Below are 12,298 nucleotides of genomic sequence, written 5' to 3' on the forward strand. Positions count from 1 at the left end.
AGGCAAACACTCATCGCCTTCCATGGGCATATCGATGCCCAGCCAGTTCCTGAGGAAAAGGTGGCCGTAACACACGCACACATACCACCCACCCCAATCCAAGCTCCCTCCTCTCCCTTTTTATTGCTGAGCGTGACGTTAGATGGCATGGGCTATCTTTTTGGTTAGTTTGGGTCATTCACCTGGTTGTGTCCCCTCCCAACCTCTTGTGCAACCCCAATTTATTCACTGGGGGCCACAGTGCGAAACAGGGAAGGTCCTTCTACTGTGCAAACATTGTTGAGCAATAGCTAAAGCATTAGTGCCTTAGCATTGTTTTGGTCACAGATCTAAAACACAGCACCGTACGAGCTGTTATGAAGCACATTAACTCCATCCTAGCCAGATCCAGTACAGGGACTGTTAAATGCCTTTTATTGCAAGCCCCTTGGGGGTGCCTGCGCTGTAGGAAGGTGCCCTTTGCAGAAGAGCCTTGTTAGACCTGGGCAGCGCGGTGGGAGATGTGGCCTCCGTCCTCTGGATCTGATGGCAAAGGCACACTCAGACTGTCCTGGGCAGAGCACAGCACTGCCTGCGATGCTGCCAGACATGCTCTCTGTTGGGAGAAGACAGAGAGACAACAGTGCAGGAAAGCAAGCCCTACAGAGCAGAGCCGCAGGCATGCGGGGAGCTGCCACCACAGCTGGTGTTAATTATCCTCAGTCCATCCCAGTGGTGGAGCTGGCAGGGCAGGATCTGACCTGTGACAGCTCTCAGGGGGCTGTGGCTGCTGCTCTCTCCCTTCAGTTCCCGAGCACAAGCTGCGGTCAGGTTTGGTGCTTCTAAGGAGACCTTTTCCAAACCTTAGACTGTCCCAGAACTAGAAAATCCCGCAGCTGAGTCTGCGTGGCTGACACCAAGCACTGTCCTGGTTGTGAAAAGCTGTCTGCTGTGAAATAGAAAGGAGAGGGAGGGACTATGAAGCACCAGGCTGGAAGGCCTTTTCTTTAAACCACAGCTGAGCTGGGCTTGGGCAGAGGTAGGACACAACGTCTGGTCCTGGCTTCCACAAGGCGGCACGTGCGTTTCCCTTGTGAGCGATCAAAGGCTGGTACTGAGACTCATCTCTGTCTTTTTTATATCTAGTCCATCACTGCGCTATCTGGTGCCTCCCAAGTATATTTAGAAATAGTAATGACGGGTTTTCTTTCTCCTTTTCTAGCCGGTGCGTGATGTGTTTGATAAGTTTATGTGTTCTGTATGTTTTTGTGTGTGAGGTCTATCTGTGTCTCTGTGCACCAACGTGAGGAAAGCTGTCTCACGAGCTGATGCTTTTGGTGCACCCCATCCTGGGGGCCTGAGGATGGGACGGATGCAGTGCTTGTATCTGGTTCCATCCTGAACCTCTCAAAAGTTTGGAATCAGCCGTGCTCAGGGCAGCTGTGTCTTGTTATTCTGTTTGTTTCTGTCACACTGACTGCATGTTCAGGTGTGAGTTTTGGTGTCAATTCACTGTGAGATCTGATGGGAGAGGTGAGTGGCAAGAGATGTGTACAGCTCTGAGCCCAGCATGAGCTCAGATGGAGAATGGCTTTTGGCTGGACATCGCTTGGCTTTGGATGCCTAAACTCTGCCTGAGGCTGATGCCAGCCCAGCAGCCTGAGAAGGGTAGTTATTTGGAGGGGAGGACATGAAGGAGCACGTTTGTCTGCATAGAATTGCTTTGGTTAGAAGAGACCATTAAGATCATCAAGGCCAACCGTTAACCTGGCACTGCCAAGTTACCGCTAAGCTGTGTCCCTCAGCACCACATCTTAGTTGGCTTCAGCCAGGCCAGTGCTTGGCTCCCGTGGTGTTGGGAGTGATGGGGGCAGGAGACTGGTGTGGTGGCGTGCAGGGGAATGGCACAGCGTGGCTGGAGTAAGGGTCCCTGTGCAATTTAGGATTTCAGCACTTTTGCATCTGGCTGCTTGGGTTGGGGGTGGTGGGCTCTGGATGGACCTGTTCCTGGTTGAGCCTACCCGAGGGACTTCGGGGCTACGTGCATGAGTTCTAACGTGATTGTCATCAAATGAGCTAAAGAGGAGTGTGGAGAGGGAGGAGGAAGTGAAACAGCCCAGGGAATAAGGGGAGAGAGAGCAAGGGTCTGCAGTGTAGTGACCAAGAGAGCAGGATGCAAATGGACAAAGTGTGTGAGGATGACAAAGCCAGAGAAAGCCACCTTTGCGTGTGGGAAAGCAGGAGTGTGGCCGTGTAGGTGTGTGCTGCCAGTTCTCCCCCTCCCGAGCACAGAGCTGCTTTGGGGAAAGGGTGGGCACTCCTGGTGAGGGTACTCAGAGCCAGCCTCTTGACATATTTTTTTTTTTTGTCTGTGAAGACATTTCCCCCGTCACCAGCGCCGAGTGGCCGTTGGGCTGCACGCTGGATGGAGTGAATTAGGTCACGGGAGTCCTGCGTGTGCACCGGGGCGTTGTGGGGGAGGCCCCTTGCCGAAGCAGTGCAAGGCTGCGAACGAGCAGTGGGTCTGAAGGATTGGGAGCTGCAAACGCCTCTACCTGCTCGTGTGGGTTTCCGTGCCCCCTCCTGCGTGCACGCATACTCACGTGTTCCAGCACGATCCTACTCGCTCACGTGTATGCATATCTCTCCTTGGCTCTATTCTTTCACATGCACTTTGTCCATTTGCTTTTCTGTCCTCCCTGTTGCTACTGTAATCTCTCTCTCTCTTTCTCCCTTTGTTCCCTGCGCTGCTTTGCTGCCTCTTACTTCACCATGTCCCTCTTTATTCCTTTTGATAATAATAACATTAGAACCTGCATACAAGGTCCCAAGGTCCTTGCTTTGTGCAGATACATCAGGAACGGCCCTTCAAAGCCTGTGTGCTGGAGAGAGAAGATTCTCATAGTCTCACTGTTGCCGGGACTGGCGGAGGCAAAGGGGTCTGGTTGTGAAATATGACCTGTGCAAAACCCCACACTGTGCCCTGTGTCTGTCCTGGAATGTCAGAAGGGAAGATGCCGGTCTTGTATGATGGACTCTTACATCAAAGCCCTGAATCCTTATGCTTGATTGAGGAATTGGCCAATTAATTTCCCTTTATCACTTGTGCTGAGCAGAGTGGTTGTTCCCAGAGCTCCCAGTCTGCCCCTTCCTCATCGTGCCATTGGTTTGGTAGTGACATTAAAGTGAAGCTACTTGTGGATTCTGTTCTAGTCTGCTGTGTTCACGTGCTTCCAGCTTTCAGAAACGTTCTCCTTTTCAACTGCAATTTACACATTTGGCCTCTGCTGAGAGCTGATGCTTCAATGGGATGCTGAAGTCTGGTGGTTGGAAAGCAGCGTTTCTAGTGACACACTGAGGCTTTTTGCATATGTGGTGCCCATTACGTTTCCTTTGCTTAAAGGTCCTGCGTGACTGCTGCATGCTGGTCCACAGTCTGCAAACACACACTGGAGGGGGTGGAGGAGGAATCCATTTTAAATTTTTTTTTCCAGCTGACAAAGTGGTCGGAGTTTCTTGCAGAGGGAAGGCTAGCGTTGTCTCTGGCTTGCAGAATCGTATCCAGAAACCTAGGGTGTTCTTGTTGACTTCTCTTAAGGACACGGTTCTGCTGTGCCAGTCCATCGTGATCTCAATGATTCAGACTCTAGCTAAGGGAAGGACTCTGAAATCAGGAGACAGATTTAACACTTTAAGTTTTTTTCCTCTTAAAGTCCTCCAAGAAATGTACATCCTTTCTGTAATGGTCTCTTTCAGCTTTGTTCAGCCACACTCCACACTTTTCTGATGCTTGTTTCCACTTTGGCGCTCTCGTAGGTGAACCTTTTGTTATGCCTGTGTCGGTGCTTGTGTCCTAAATCTCCTTGCCGAGAACTGGATTTGGGAAAGAGCGAGCAGCAGGCAGTAAAACCAAAAGCCATCACCTGTTCCTGGAGTTTGCTGCTGTCTGCAGCCCTTTGGATTTACACACAGCAAAGGTCACTGAAGCAACAGGCCATTTTGGCATATTTGCTTACCCTGGGTATTCTCCTTGAGCAGCATGACCTGTACGCGGTGGCATTACTCAAGAAAAGTAAAATGAAACTGGGGGTGGGGTGTAGCAGCAGGACCCTCATTTCTTGTCTCTCTGCAGTAAAGGGCAGAAAGAGCAGGAGGCTGTAAAGCCTGTGCCAGCTTCTTCTGGCCACTGTGGAGCCTTTTTCCTTGCGCTTACATTGGTGGCTGTATTGGCACTGGCCACCTGCAGGACCATCTCCCCCTCTTTTGAGCTTTGAAGGGTCTTTCCTTCTGTATCTACACAAAGGAGAAACTTGGTATCCCTTCTGAGCCACATCTGGGGGATGATATCGTTTGCTGACACAGCAGCAGCGTTGGCAACTCTGCTTGGGTCCAAGGCACGAAGATTTTTGGGAATCCAGACTGGGAGCGCCTGTATGTCAGTCCTGGCAGCAGACAGCAAAGCAGGGGGCTCCCAGAGCAGACGGGCAGGGTCGCTCTTGATGAGGTGCCTGGTTCCACCATCGCCCTGGCAGAGGGGAAGGGGTGATTTGTCTTTCTCTGGTGTTAGCTGTTGCTGCCCTTAGATCTGCCCCATGGCATTTAGAGCTCTCGTCTGCTCTGGGCTGCTGTGCGCCTGCCTGTAGCTCTCAGGAGAGCTCCTAAGAGCTGAAGGTGGAGGAGGACAGTGATTCCTCCCTGGACAAGGCACGCTAGTGGAAAAATAAACTGGATCTGGCCAGGTAAAGTCTTTGAACAGCACCTGTAAGTGCTGACGGGGCTGCCCTGGGGTGGCTGCCTCTCCAAGGGTCTGTGCCCCTTTGGACTCAGCCAGGAGTTGTTTGCACTGCGGAGAGCGGCAGGCATCATTCTGCTTGCGGGGGTGTGTGAGAAGTGATGGAGCTGGGGGAGTGGGGAAAGCCTGGGTCAGTCTGGCCAGTACAGGACACGTTCCCTGGGCTGACGGGACAGAAACGGAGCAGAACCCTGTCACCTCTTGTAGCCTTTACTGGTGTGTGTTGGATCTGCCCTTCCTTAAGGGGAGATGAGAGGACCAGCGCTCCTCACCTCAGTGCGCAGGGGAAGGCAGTGGGGCTGGCGTGCCTCTCTTCAAACCGTCCCATCGCTCCCGCTCTGCAAACTCTCTTCCTCTTGCTAGTTAGTATTAGTATTCAGTTTGTGGAACGGGCTATGCAATTAACACAAAGGTACAGTCATTCATTCTGACTGGAGGACTCATGGGATCAGATGTACTGGGGATAGGAAGCGGAGGCTTTCTGCTGGGAAAGAATGTCACAGCACAGCGGACACAGAAATGAAAAGCTATTAATAATGATCCCGGAACTTCACTTCCATCAGCTGTTTATTTAAAGGTGCTCCGTATTCAAAGCCTCCTGATTTATGTGGGCAATAACACTCACAGTCCTGGGATCACTTTTTTAAGCAAGGCTAATGGGGTGAAACCATCATACTGCGACAGTAGAGATCAAGCTGGGAAAATGATACTGGAGAGAAAAATAAACTATTGCCTATATTATCCAGGAGCTACGCCGGGCTGGGAGTTGGTGTGAGCTCCCTGCTCTTCCAGCATTTATTAAGGCTTTTACTTCCTTTTTTCTTGTTCTTTGTGAACAGAATTTACCAGGCATGGAAGGATATAAAAATTTGATTCTACCAGACAGGATGCTAAAAGCTTCTGGTTTTGCATTCAAGTGAAGTTGTGTCTGTAGTGCAGCCATGTGTAGCTGTTCTGCCACACGAGGCCCCGGGGGAGACAGCCTCCCCATCCTTGTCTCCAGGGGTTCCCATACTGACTCAGCCCCGTTCCTGAGGGACTGGTCCCTCCAGGGAAAGGGGTTTCTGCCCTCTTCTGTCCGTTGCTTAGTTTTTGCTTGCACAGCTGTGGTATCGGGGCACCTCTGCCCTCAGCTCTGTGCCTGGAGGAGTAGAGGTGAAATGTTCAGGGCTGTGGCATGGAGGGGGCAAAGGGACCATGCTGCTCTGGGCAGAGACCAGGTTCCATGTGGATTCTCTTCACGGGGCTGTTCACCCCGGCAACATCAGTGAGGACTGCTTGGTGGGGCCAGGACTGCTGGGTCAGCACTGACCTGGCAGATGGATTCGGCACAAACTTGTGATGTTTACCTCTTCCTGCAGCAGGGAGGTTGGGTTCCAGGTGCAAGAAGGTCTTGGGGCTGGAGGAATGCGAGGGAGCTGTGCCAGTTTCTTCTAGATCTCCCAAGAAAGCTCTTCAGGGACAACAGTTGGTTTCAGCAGCTCCCTCTGGCCATAGAATCATAGAATACCAGGCTGGAAGGGACCTCGAGGATCATCTGGTCCAACTTTTCTTGGCAAATCTGGCATGGTGCAGAGGGAGTGCCAAATGTTGGCCATCCAGAGCGTATATGACTTTGTGGTATCTGCGAGGCAGTGAGCAGCTTTTGGCAAAACCCGCCTGTTTTTCCTGGAGAAGTGAAATAGCACTTTACCCTGCCAAGCGGGATGCAGGCAGTTGTGGTTTGTGTCGCTCTGGACAAGGTCTGACTCCTGGGACACGACTCCAAGTGCTGTGTATCACCAGAAGCTAGTGGTGGTGGTGTAATTAGTAGAATGAAGCAAACTATTACAAATAAATAATCCATCTATCACTAATGATCGAATGCAAAATTTTGCCTATTGCTGTTGACTGCAAGTTGCCTATGAGGAGATTGTAATCTTTTAGTCTGTCACAGGCTGGAGAAAGCCTTTATCTACAACTTCTTGGTGAACGGTGTGCTGTGAGGGTTGCTTGCTTAGAGACCTGGCCCATCTGCTCCAGCGTGTAGGTCCAGCAAGAGGGTTGAATTCGTCCTGCTTGTGCTTTGTGAGGGGGAGGTGGGCTTTGGTTTGAATGAGTCTCTACCTGGGTGACCATCCAGAGACCCTTTTGGGTCTGTGAAGCTCTGGTGCCCTTTCTCAAGAACACCTGCTCATTACTGGCCTGTTTCTGCTCAAAGTGCAGCCCGAGGGACCCAAGGAGGGACCTAGCAGGGCTCTGATCGCCTGGAGCAGCCCCAAGGGGTGTGCAGTGGCTCAGTTCTTGCTGTGCTTCTCTTGGAGACGCGGACTTTCAAATAGACTTGGCCAAAATGTGCCACCCTGCGTAGGAGACCCAGCTACCAGGGATTTCTGCCAACTGTGGGGGATTTTTCTGAGCAATGCTGCATCTTAGCAAAGCATATTTCCTTCCTGTTTGGGGGATGAGGCTGTGACACATTCAGCTTCAGGTTCCTGAGTTGCTGTGGCACCAAGATTCCGTCCTTTCTCCCCAGCGTGTTTGCTCAGGAATTTCTGGAGAGTGGGAAGGTTTGAGGCTGGAGGTTCTTCCACATGCCAGAAAAGCCTGCGTTTAGGCAGGACAGTATCGCTCAGGTGGTGGTGGGTGATGGTGATGATGTCCTCAAACCAGGACACTGTGCCTTTGGGAGTGAGATGTGCTGGCGCAGCGCTCTGGCTGCCGCACGGGTGCTACAGAGACAAGCCTGGTAGCCTGGGTGGCTGAGGAGCGCAGATGCAGAGCAGTGGATTTTGGCAGGGTATTGTCGCAGAAATAATTTTCTTATCGGTTATACTATCTTGTTTCTCATTCTTATTTAATGAGCTCCTCTAAAAATAAGAAAATCATTGTAACAGTTTTCTTAAGTGTGAAAGATCAGGCTGAAATTGGCATTAAAGAGACTAATTACTCTCACTCCTCCACCTTTCTGACAGCTGTTTATTGCTTCAGACCTTGTCCTGAGGTGCTGAGGAAGCCACTTGCCTCTTCAGGCTGCTTTCAGCCCGAGGTACCTGCAACAGAAAGTTGGTGCCTGCTTCTAATCTGGGCTGGGCACAACTTGATTGTCTTGTCACACCAGAAAAAAGTTACTGCTACAGCCGCAGGTGTGAGACCTGTGGTGCAACCGCCCCAGGTCTTGTCCCGCTTTCCACTGCTCTCGTGACCTCCCCGCATCAGTGTGGGTGATCCTGTGCTGACTTGGTCTTAGTCTCAAAATGACAGTGTGCTGCCACGGGAAGAGAATTCCTTGGTTTCGTGCATTCCGTGAAGAGGGGCCACACGCCTCCTGTCACGAGAACTGAGAGGTGTCCAGGATCAAAATTGCCAAGAGGATTAAAACATACAGGGAAGAAGAGTGAGCAGCAGCGAGACCTTCCTGAGAGCGACGTGTGCCTGCCGTAGTGTTTATTTAACCAGAGGACTGAGTCTGAGCCTGACCTTGAACCTGGCGCACCAAATTGAAGGAAGTCTCTTTGAACCCTCCTGGCCTCGGTATAATACCTACTTATTATTCTCTGTAGGAATTTGGGGAGACTTTCAAGAGAGGTGGAAAGTTGCAGACAAGAAAGCTGTGAACATCTTCAATTTTCCATTTAATCACACAATATTGAATGATAAATAATTCATGCATCTGCCAAACATTTGCTTAAAAGAACCCAATTCCCTCCACATTTGTCAAAGTATAAGAATTCCATTTGTGGTTGTTTTTTTTTTATTTATTTATTTTATTTTAATCTATCCTTTAACTCCTATCCGGATGCCCACTTCTCCGGGCTAACAGCTTTGATTCCACTCGCCCTGTTTTGGGCAGTCTGGTGCTCCCGCCTTTTCTTTTTGTCGCTTTTGCTGGCCCCCAGGGCCCAAACAAGCGGCAGCAGGAGGCAAGGAGGGGAGTGATGGTGGTTCCTCTGTGTCCTTGGGCTGTGCCATGGGGATCGGCCCTGGTGGTGGCGGTGGAGGCTTGTGGGGGTTTTCTGCCCTGCTGTATGGGAGCATTTCTGGCTCCTCAAGATGTAGTGGGGCATAAAAGACATGAGGCTGTTGGGAATGCAACTTCTGAGTCTGTGGGGGCCAAGGATCTCTGATGCTCTCTCTACCGGTGGTGCCAAGCCGAGGGCAAGGCTGCGCAGGAAGCGTGGTGGTGGGGTCGATGGCCATTGCTGCAGGCAGGCATGGGAGGAGCAGCAATATCACCTTGTCCTCCTGCCCAGCTAGAGAGAGTCTCCTTCATGTGCTCTCTTTCAGCTTCACCTGGGTGTTAATGCCAACTTGGCGCTGACTTTTGGTTCCTGTTTGGCCAGTCCCCCTGCCTCAGCCCTGTTCTTCAGAAGTTTCTTGCAGTAGCCTTGACTAAGATAATCTCCTGTAATTTATGGATTTTGCTTCCTACATGGGGTTCCTTGTCATTTTCTTCCAGGTCATGACTGAACCCCCCCCCCCCACCCGCCCCCTTTCAATTTTTGGATCAGATTTGGGCTCGTAGCAATGGAGCTTCTCTTTTTCACTTGGTTGGGTTTTTGTGTCTCCCTTATTGGTTTTTTTTTTTCCTCTCCCCTCAGCTGTTGAGAACTCTGCTTCTTCTGCCTCTGCTAATGATTCTATTCGCAAGCCTTTGAGAAGCTGGACAGATATGTCACGTTTCCTTTCCCTGCTGAAGCCATCGGTGGGTCCTGGCATACAGAGCGCTTAGCAGAGCCCAGCTTTCCTATGTGAAGGAAATCCCATTCCCTGTCAGATCTGGGTGCTCAAGTGCTTTGCTTTTTTGCGAGCACTTCAGGTGGTTCATCAGGTTAGTCAGAGCCTCCCGAGAGCTATGGTCAGCTGGCTCCTTGCCTGGGGGTTGCTGCAGATGTGCTGGCCGTGCTGGTGCAGCTCGCTTTGCCCAGTGTGACGAGTTGTCCTCCTCCAGCACGCAGATGTGTGAGGTGCAGAACGGCTCCAAGATCTACGTTCCTGCTCGGCTCAGAGGTGGTTTCTCCCAGGCCTGGGCAGAGGGAACCGTGTATGTATGCAGGGCCACAGGAAGATGCCTTTGCTTCCACCTCCTCTCAGAGATTGTTTTTTAAAGGCGAATTAAAAGTATTGTATTCACGTAGACAAGGCATGAAAATTCCATATTTGGAGAAGAATTGCCGCAGAGCGAGACCGTTATGGCTGTAAAACCCTCTTCCCTAAGGCAGACTTCGAGATTTTCTTTGCAATTAAAATTTCTTTGAAACTTGGACCAAAGAAGATTTGGAGGAAAACAATCTCCTGAACTTTGAAAATACTTTTTTTCCAAACAATGCTTGTGTGAGAGCTTTAAAAAATACTGTTCCTCCCAGTGTTTCTGACATCAGAAAGTGACTGAACAGGAGAAGTCAAAAGGTTTTGAATAGCTCCTGCTCTGATGGTTGCTGCACTCTTCTATTAGAATTTCTCAAGGCAGCATCAAAGGGGACAATAATTAAACTTAAAGCAACTTAAAAAGAAGGGAGAAAATGGGTATTTAGTCATAACAGTGCTGAGCATTGCGGAGGTAGAAGTTCCTCTGGAAAAACAACTTTACCTGGACTGTGTACAGGTTTATCTGAGAAGAAAAGCAGAGGAAAAGGTGCCCTGCTGGGAGAATAATTCCAAGGAAAACAGAAAGAGGAAACCGAGACATTTACTTCAAGAACAAGCACAACTAAACTTTTACTAAGTATAATGGGCTTTCTGCCCGGTTGTCAAAGCTGAGGCTAGGGTGACATTAGCGAGAAAACTTGATTTTATCATTATCTGCCTGTCTTCTGTGCTCTGTTTCAGGGCTGAAGACTTGCTGAAAGGCAGATTGCTATCAAACATTGCTTTGCACAGTCTGGACCTGCAGACCTGCACTTGGGATACGTTCATCCACTGACTCTGGTTACACAAGCCTTTCACTACATAAGTAAAAATAAAAGTAATTTTAATATCCTCTTTCAAAAGCCTCTACAGTTCTGAATCCCTTGGCCACTTATCTCCAGCATTTGTACACACTGTGGTGTTGTGTGCCGTCTAGATCAGTATCTCTAGCCACCTCTCATTTGATTGGCAAAATGCGTTGAGATTTTGGAAAGGACACTGGATTCGAGCATGCCTTGTGCAGAACGCATTTCAGCAGAGGGATACTATAGGGGTTCCAGAGCTTGCAGCGGTGAAAACCTGTCTAGCTTGCAGTTGCTTTCTCTGGCACGACAGCGAGACACATTGTCCAGCTTTGTTTCATCTGTATGTTGGACCTTAAATGTGACATCACTGATGGGATCTGCTACGGAATGGGAACTTGCAGTGCAGTGGCGATGATCATAATCTGTCTTGATGTGATTGGGGCATCCCACACCTTTGCTCTCACCAGTGCTGACGTCCCTTACAGAGTTTGCAATGCACGTTAACGTATTCCAGCCAAAGACACTTGTTCGTGGTGGCTGTGGGTACTGCAGCGTTGCAGAGGGTGCTGGAGCAGCAGCCAGGTTGTGGTGTTGGTCTCTGGTGTTTTAAATCTGCAGAGCACTCCCTGGAGGGCTGAGGGCTGGATGCCCTCGCTATTCCATTGTCCAGCACAAAGGGGTAATCATAAAATGCCTCCTGCGTGCTGGGAAGGAGCTGTGGGAAGTTATGGGGATATATAGGTGGGTGCTTGGCCATGGTGCAGTTGTCCTCGGCTGGTATGGTACTGAGGTGCGTTGTCAGAGGCAGCGTGTGGGGTGTTGGATGCTTACATGGGGTAGGCTTGTCATGTGGCCTAGTCTGGGGTTGATAGTACCTTATGTCTGGCAAGATTGCCTCCTCCCTCGTCTCTAGATTTTGAGGAGAAGTTCGTAAAAGAAAAGTAGTATCTTTGCCTCATCTTGTCTTACAATATCCAGTAGAGAAAGTGAGCTCCAGAGAGCCTGAGTTCATGTCTTAGCCCTAGGCCTGGAGATTATGAACCATCTTAAAGCTTTGCAGCAGCTTTGCCATGCTTGTATTACCTCCGTATGACAGATACTGGAAACGTGTTCTCGCCAGCCTGTTCCTTTTCCCAGGAAGGGGAGCATTAAGTGGATTTGAATTCCGTTTAACAGGAGGAGACGTGGTTACACACCGCGTGCTGCGCTGTAGGCAGTAGTAGAGAATTGCTGTTGAAGTAATTGCAGGCTTTTTGCTGCCCTGTCTCCCAGCAAGGTCCATCTGAGGCTGGGCTGTCGTGCTGCCCGCGCCCTTGGGTGTGAGGCAGATGGGCTCCCTGCGGATGCAGATTCTGAGCTGGCGCTAGTGTGGTCCCCAGAGCTGCTCTTGTACTTGCACATGGCCTCAGCTGTTCCCTTACGGCTGACGTAGCTGGCACGCGTGGATGGTGCTGGGCCCTGTGCTGGGTTCCCTGGTCTCTGCTGTTGCTGCTGCATGTAGGAGATGGCAGAGCTGCCCTTCGGGCTCGCCCTCTGAGCTCTTGGTTAAAGGCACATTGGGGTCAGGAGGTGTTGGGCAGAGAATGGAGGGGCCTGGTCGGTGGTGGAGGTCTGC

The sequence above is a fragment of the Charadrius vociferus genome, unplaced genomic scaffold (genome assembly GCF_000708025.1).
Source record: "Charadrius vociferus isolate BGI_N301 unplaced genomic scaffold, ASM70802v2 scaffold259, whole genome shotgun sequence".
Lineage (NCBI taxonomy): Eukaryota > Metazoa > Chordata > Aves > Charadriiformes > Charadriidae > Charadrius > Charadrius vociferus.